The following is an 8675-nucleotide window of genomic DNA, read 5'->3' as shown; positions in this document are numbered from 1 at the left end:
AGTCCAAAGGCTGTCCTTTAAGGAAAACATCACAGAACATTTTTATAATCAAAGTGGACCAAAACTGAGGAATAGTTAATTTTTTTTAAGTCAGATTTTTCACTGGCTCATTTCTTCTGTGCTCCAGGTGAGGCAGAACATTCTGTTGGGAGAGTGTGCTGGAGGGAAGCAGCTCACATCATGACCAGGAGATAGAGAGAGAGAGAGAGACTCCACTTGCTACATACAAAATATATACCCCAAAGCCAGGCCACCATTATCTGCCACCTACAGCTACACACCACCTGCCTTGAATTACCTCTAAATGAATCACATAGGGTCATTAATTCACTGATTGGCTTAAGGATCTCACAGCCCAATCATTTCCCCTCTGAACCATCTCACATTGTCTCTCAAGTGAGCTTTTGGAGAACCTCTCACACCCAAACTACAACAGTTAATTCTCTCTTTTGATATGAAGACCACCATCCAGCCTCACAAGGAACAATCTTTGTCATAAGTTATTAATTAAAAATAAATATTAAAACTTATTTTTATATCTTTTGTCACTCTTTCTTCATGCATTATAGTATACAAGCTGATAGCATTTGATATGACATATTTTAGATGTACACAAAGACACACTATGACAATATAAGTTGGCCAGTATCACTTCCCAGCACTTTTCCCCACCCTTTTCTCCTCTGATCCTTTAGCTCCTTCCCTCTCCTGATCTCCCACAGATTTTCATGAGATTCACACCAGTCTTTCCTTTTCTTCTCTAGTTCCACATATGAGAGAAAACATAAAACACTTGATTGTCTGAGTTTGACTTATTTTGTCTAACACAATTATCTCCAGTTCCATCTGTTTTCATGCAAATGACAAATTTAATGTTTTCTTTATGGTTGAATAACACTTCATTATGTATATATACTACATTTTCCTTATGTATTCATTCATTGGCAGGCACCTAACTGGTTGTATAATTTGGCTATTGTGAATTGTGCTGCTTAAAATATGAGTATGAAGGTATCATTGTAACACAATGACTTTAATTCTTTGGGAGTAAGTATTAAGAAGTTGTATAGCTGGGTAATCTGATGGTTTCATGCCTAGCCTTTGAGAAACCTCTATATTGACATCCATATGGTTGTACTAGTTGACAATCTCATCAACAGTGAAAAGTTGATTCTTTTTTTCCACATTTTATTCAGCATTTATTATTCTTTTTATTTTTTATGACTACCATTCTGACTTGTTTGAAATGTAATCTCAGTGAAGTTTTGATTTGCATTTCCATGAAGGTTAAAGACGTCAAACATTCTTTTTCTATATTGTTGTTGGTCATTTGCATGTCTTCTTTTAAGAAGTATATTTTTAATTCATTTGCTGATTTAACAATTTGGTTATTTGGTGTACATTTTGTTGAGCAATTTCTATATTTAGATATTTTCCTTTGTCACAAGAGAGCTAGCAAAGATTTTTTCCCATTCTCTAGGTTCTCTTTTCACAATTCTAATGGTTTTCTTTGTTTTGTGCAGAAGCTATCTAATTTGATACTTTCCCATTTATTAACTCTTGGTATTATTTCCTGAGCCTGAGGGCTTCTCTTGCGAAAGTTTTTTCCTGTGCCTATATGGTGAAGTTATTAATTAAAAACAGATACTTCATTTTCTTCAAGGAATTCCATAGTTTCTGATCTAATTCCTGGGCCTTTGATCCACTTGTGGTTAATTTTTGTTTAGGGTGGGAAAAAGGGGTATAATTTCATTCTTCTACACGTCGATAAGTCATTTTCCCAACATAATTTGTGGAAAAGGCAAACTTTTCTCCATTGTATACTTTTGGCACCTTTGTCAACAATTATATGACTGTACATATGTGTGGTTTTCTATGTATCTTCATCTCTGTACCAATGGTGTGTGTGTGTTATATTAATTCTGTGCAGTTTTTGTTACTACAGCTCTGTAGTATAATTTTAAGTCAGACATTGTGGTGCCTTTAGCATTGCTTTCTGGGATCAGAATTACTTTGGGTATCCTAGGTCTTTGATAATACCAAATAAATTTTAGGACTCTTTTTTTTCTAGTTCTGTGAAGAATGCCATTGGTACTTTTATAGGGATTTCACTGAATCTGTATATTGCTTTTGGTTATACGGTCAAGATTAATATTCTTCAAATAGTTATAAATATTACAAATCACCAAACAAAAATATGAATAGTCATGTATACAAATAGATGAAGGAGATGAATAGGCAATTCACACAAGTGAAAATGGCTACGAACATGTAAATATAACAATTTTCACAAATGGAAACTGAAGGTACTCAATAAAATTCAGTAAATTTCAATAAATCCTGTAAGTAAATTATAAGTACATGGAACATACCTCAACACAACACAATTAAAGCCATATATTCAAAACACACAGTTAACATGATATTGAGTAAGAAAAAGTCAATTTTTTCCCCTAAGTCTGGGAGTGAAAAAAGGATGTTAACTTTCACCACTCTTACCCAATATAATATTGGAAGTTCAACCCAGAATGATTAATCAAAGAAAGAAATTTCATTGAAATTGGAAAAGAAGAAGTCAAATTATCACCATTTTGATTCCACATGATCTTATGTAGAGAAAAACCTACTCACTCCACCAGAAATCTTCTGAATGCAAAAGATCAGACAAAGTACTCTTGATAATGTTTGTGGATAAAAAAAATGAATATACAAGAGTGGCTAGTATTTCTAAACACCAATAAGAAACTACCTGAAAAATCAAGAAATCAATCCAATTTACAATAGTTTTAAAAAATCATTATCAAGGAATAAATTTAACAAGAAAGATAAAATAATTATAAACTATAATCACAAAATAAAAACAAACCATATATAGAAAACAATTAGTAATGCATTGAGAATGAAAAAACAAAGTTGAGAAGTAAAGGAGCAGAAACATTGTAGAAAAAGCCAAATGATAAAAATTAAAAAAACAAAAATTAAGAAGGAAAAGATGGGGAAATGAAACAGTAAAAATCAATAGAGAATGAGTGAAAATACCTCACTGCAGTTTAATGAAAATCTGGTACAAATATGAAAAATTAACATAATAAACAATGAAATATGGGTAGGAAAAGAAAAGGGAAAAAAAATCAAGAAAAGTGTTCCACTTGAGGTGCCTGAATTCAAGAAGCTCCTTTCTAGGTCCTCTGATATTTGAAAATAACTAGGTATGGGTCATGAGGTGGGGTTCTAGGCCACTGCTGAGCTCCCATCAAACACATTGTTGTATACATAACCTGAGCCTGGCCAAATGTTCTCTTCCAGGCTACTCATTGGTGTCTTGTCTGCTCTGAAACTCAGTTGATTCCCATAAATTTGAATGCATATCTAGAACTACTATTAGTCCTTATGAACTTCAGCATTATGTGTGCTAAGCAGACATTCAAGCAATGCACTTGGAGGTATTGCAATTTCCCTAACTCTGCCATACCCTTCATTGTTGAAAAAGCTGGGAGACTAATGAATTCTGCACTCAAGGGAAAACATCCACAGATATCAAGTAATATGCCAATACCAGTCTCAGTCCTTTAAGACCTGGTCCCCACAAATGAGGTTTTCATTAATCAACACAGAGAGTTAGGGACAATAACCTTACACAGAGAATGTCCCCATTTGTTAAATTCTTAGAACAGTTTTCAAAGACCCTCCCCTTTACCAAGACTGTTCCTTGTAACTCTCTCTGAATCTGTCATTGTAGCAGGGTGTCCACAGGGACCCAGAATTAGTAATGTTCCTTGTTTTTCTAATTCATAGAGTAGTTACTTCTTAACAATGGGGCCCTTCTAGAGGTGGCTCCTGGTTATAACACACTAAGAGATGGTGAGGGTCATATTAAATTCTTCTCTCAGGCTAGCTTTTTATGCAGGAGGAGGCATTGTCAAATGAAACCCTTGTATTGAATATAAAAATTTTAAGAACTCTGGGTTTCCTTTACATTTATTATTACTAGTTTGTGGTTATCATTTTGGTTTGCCTGCTCTCTCCCAGTTTAACTAGTGCTTGAATGTCAGTTTTGCCTGCCCTGGCCTGGTAGGTTGAGTTGTTATTGCAGATTGTTTCATACATTTTTCTGAAATGTCTTCCTGCTACTATATGATTGTAGTTTTCCCAATGCAACTTCCTAGATTCCAGAATTTGTTTCCAGAATTTAACTTCTCCTTTGTTTATCTGACTCTTCTCTCTCTTTGGGTTCTTCCAAGGATACTAGTACCTCTTATGGGGACCTCTGTGACATTATAAAAACTAAGTGTTGTGTTCACAGTCCAGATTACTCTGGCTATATAACAAATATCCTTACACATTGAAATTCTCAAATAGAGGCCATGACTTCATCGGCCTAGTCATGGGGGAAAAAAATTAGTTTTACCCCTCCTGGTGTATAATTACTGGTTTCTTTGACATGTTCCAGATGCTGCAACATTTATTTTGTATTAATCTCATTTCAGCACTCACATCTTATTTCTCTCATAGAAACACATACATCCAGATGAATTTACAACCTGTTCTTTTTAAACCAGAATTTTACCATAGACCCCTCAAACAACTCAAATCATTCATTAAAGGGAAACCTGAACTGCTTGCCCCATGTCACCAACTCTCAGCCTGAAGCAACCAGGGTAGTCATCATTCATTTCCCCTTATAGCAGTAAGGGTTCCCTTAATCAGGGGGATGGGGAAAATGAAAACAGGGCAATACAGAGATAGTGTAATGTAGGGGCATGCTACAACATGTGGAGCATGTTGCATCAGGAAAGAGAAAGTCTTACTTGCTGGCTGCTATCTGATTCACAGTCCTGGGGCCATATGTAGTTAAGATGGCACCTGGCAATCAGCCAAGAGGCAGTGCTATGGGTTGTGATGAAAAATCAGACCACCTCCAGGATAGGTCCAGGATTCTTCCATCCTCATGGACAGCTTGTGCCTTCCCTTACAAACCATGGAATGGGTGTACATGTGGACTCTCCCGGCCCCTCTGACCTTTATCTTGATTGGCTCCTGTGCATTACATTAGTTGTGTGTGCTTCCTCAATAAATGAGCTCCTGCCTTGATTGATCTCCCTGACATTTGTGATTGTCCTCTGTTGAGGGAGGGCTGGGTGCAGGCAGTCAGTCGGCCCTCTCTTTTCTTGGCTCTTCCTGGTTGGGGCGTGCTCTCCCCACCTCACTCACAGGTCAGGATGAAATGGTAGGGGTAGTGGGAGGGATAAAAATCCTGACAGTGTAGGAAATAAATTATTATGTCAAGCAGATGGGAGCTAATTCAAAAGGAAATACAATGTTAATATCCAGAATACTTTCCCCTCTTCTCAGCCTATTTCCAAGACTACCTGGTCTCAAAGGAATTGTTCCTCATTGAAAGGAGTTGTACATAAATATCCCCTGTGTAGTTCATTTTCTGCCTCTGTCATTTCCACTTTTGGTCAACCTATAGTCAAGATAAGAGAAGGTAGGTGTGTGAGATGAATGGAAATCCAAAATCTAGATATGAGCAGAACACCTCTACTCCCTTGGGCACCAGCTCCAGACCCCCTACTCCTTGGTAATTGGGAAGTTCTCTCTCTCTCTCTCTCTCTCTCTCTCTCTCTCTCTCTCTCTCTCTCTCTCTCTCCTTCCCTCCCTCCCTCCCTCCCTCTGTGTGTGTGTGTGTACTATCATTTAAATAAAATTTGTTTTCTTCCTCGGCATTTCTCAGGTTTTTAATCTTCAACACCAGGGAACAAGAACTTTATTCTAATTTTTAAGACTAGTTTCAAAAGATGCAATAAAAGAACCACATATTTGGGCTGATTCAAAATAAATAAATAAATACTTAAATATTTATGACCAGAGATCCAACATGGCAGCGGGCATGGAGAGATCAAGTGTCTGACCTCTTCAGCTATGCAGGCATAGGGAGTCGTAAACCATCTAAATGCTGTTTGATCAGGATCACTAGGCAATGCTGAGCTGATGTGGATCTGGGGCGAACAGTCTGGGCCTCTCAGAACACACACCAAGCCTGGATCAGCTGAATTCAAGCTCCTGTTCGCCTGCTTCTTGCAGACAAACTGCTGTGACTCAGCACTAAACAATCCCGCTGAAACAACTGGTCAGTCCTTCTGAACCTAGGGAGGTAAACGCCAACCAAGCCTTCATAGGCAGTGGCCACAGGATTGAAATGGGGCTTGGGAGAGACAGTCAGGACCCACCTGTTGCATTGGTCACCCGGCAAAGGGAACAAATTGTCGCCATTTGCATGGGATACCACCATGGCAGAGAACTGACGTCACCAGAATGCGGCAGAGGAGATAACTTCATTGAAACCAGTGACAACAGGTGTGTAATCTCCTAGCTTTCCCTCTCCACACAGCAGGGAAACCTTAAGGGCCCCTCCCATCTCTCCCGTGAGCACAATAGCCAGACTGAGGGAATCAAGAGTGGCGCGGGACCTGAGGCACGGAACTCCCGGCTACCACTCCAACCAGTGCTGACAACTGAGGTCTCTTGCACCAGCTACCAGGGGCGTGGCTACCGGACGGAAAGCAAAATTCGCTGAGGGTCCTCATCCCCAAGCTCTACAAACTAAGGGTGTGAGGAAATGCCAAACAGGGAGAGTGTGTCCAGTCATTCATGAAAACAGGGCTCCCGGGAGCAGCAGACCTGGTGAACAGTCAGTATTGTGGTGAGCATCACCGGTGAGCAGGGCCTGGCTTGAGGAAAAGAGGGGAAGTGACTAAACACACGAGAAGGCCCTAGACACTCAGGATTGGAGACCCGCCCAGTCTGGGAGAAAGAGCTGCTGCACAGTGATTGGTTCCCACATATTGAGAGGAGAAGCTTGGCCTGGTGGGCACAGCTCCACCTACTGGAAGAGAAGTTAATAAAACTCTAAGACTGCATTCATTAATTTTTTTTTTTAATTTGGGGTTTTTTTTCATTTTTTATTTTTTTGTTGCTGTTTTTTAAAATTTTTTTAATTTATTTTATTTTTTTAATTTAAATTTTATTTTTTTATTATTTTTTGTTAATTTTTTTATTTTCTATTTTTTTTCTTTTGTCTTTTCATTTTTTTTCAAGTTTCTTATTCCCCCTTCCTTGAATTCTACTGGCTTACTCTTATTTTCTTTAGTGACTTCTTCCCTTCCCTTCTGATACCTTTCTTCCCAAGCATCAAATAAATTTATAGGAGTAAACAGTAACTCAGCAGTCAAACAGAACAAGAAGTAACATGAGCAGCATGAAAAAGCAAGGAAGAAAAGGAGTACAAACAATGCAGGAAAGCCTAAATATTCAGGAGGACCTAGAGTCATCAGAAAAATGGTCAAATAAAGAACTCAAGGAATACCTTAGACAGATGGAATGGAACCTTAAAGAGGATATGAGGGGCTGGGGATGTGGCTCAAGCGGTAGCACGCTTGCCTGGCATGCGTGCGGCCCAAGTTCAATCCTCAACACCACATACAAACAAAGATGTTGTGTCTGCCGAGAAATAAAAAAATAAATATTAAAAATTCTCTCTCTCTCTCTCTCTCTCTCCTCTCTCACTCTCTCTTTAAAAAAAAAGAGGATATGAGACAGCAAATTCAAACAGTGATAGAACACATTGAAAATGAATTACATAAAAGATAAAAGAATAAGTTAAGCATCTTTATCAGGAGATAGAGATTATTTAAAAAATCAAGCAATAATCCTAGAAATGAAGGAAACTATAAACCAAATTAAAAACTCAAATGAGAGTATCACTAACAGAGTGGAGCAAGGAGAAGCCAGAACATCAGATAATGAAGACAAAATATATCATTTTGAAAGGGGTCTAGCCAACTCAGAAAGTCAGGTAAAAAATCATGAGAAAAATATCCAAGAGATACGGGATAACATAAAAAACCAAACTTAAGAGTCATCAGGATAGTGGAAGATATAGATATTCAAACCAAGGGAATGAGTAACCTGCTGAATGAAATAATTACAGAAAACTTTCCAGAAATAAAAAAGGAAACGGATATACAAATTGTAGATGCATACAGGACACCGAGCATACAAACCACAGTAGACCAATGCCAAGACACATTTTTATGAAGATATCCAATATACAGAACAAAGAGAAAATATTAAAAGCTACAAGAGAAAGGAGGCAGATTACATTCAGGGGTAAACCAATAAGGTTAACAATGGACTTTTCATCACAGATGCTGAAAACGAGAAGATCCTGGAACAACGTATTTCAAACACTGAAAGACAATGGATGCCAACCAAGAATTCTGTATCTAGCAAAATTAAGCTTCAGGTTTGACAATGAAATGAAAATCTTTCATGATAAACAAAAGCTAAAAGAATTTCCAGCCAGAAAACCAGCATTGCAAAGCATCTTGAGGAAAACACTACATGAGGAAGAAATGAAAAACAATAACCAAAACCATCAGTGGGAAGTGCCTCAGTAAAGACAGAGGGCGGGGGGAAAGCTAATCATAGAGAAACAAACTAAATTTAAAAAAAAATAAATAATCAAACATGGCTGGAAGTACAAACCATATATCAATAGTAAGTGGTGAGAGAAGGCATCCCTTTCTTGTTTCAGACTTTAGAGGGAATGCCTTCAATTTTTCTCCATTTAGAATGACGCTGGCCTGAGATCAGCGTAGATAGCTTTTACAATG

The sequence above is a fragment of the Ictidomys tridecemlineatus genome, chromosome 9, assembly GCF_052094955.1.
Source record: "Ictidomys tridecemlineatus isolate mIctTri1 chromosome 9, mIctTri1.hap1, whole genome shotgun sequence".
NCBI lineage: Eukaryota > Metazoa > Chordata > Mammalia > Rodentia > Sciuridae > Ictidomys > Ictidomys tridecemlineatus.
Note: the sequence above shows the minus strand (reverse complement) of the source record.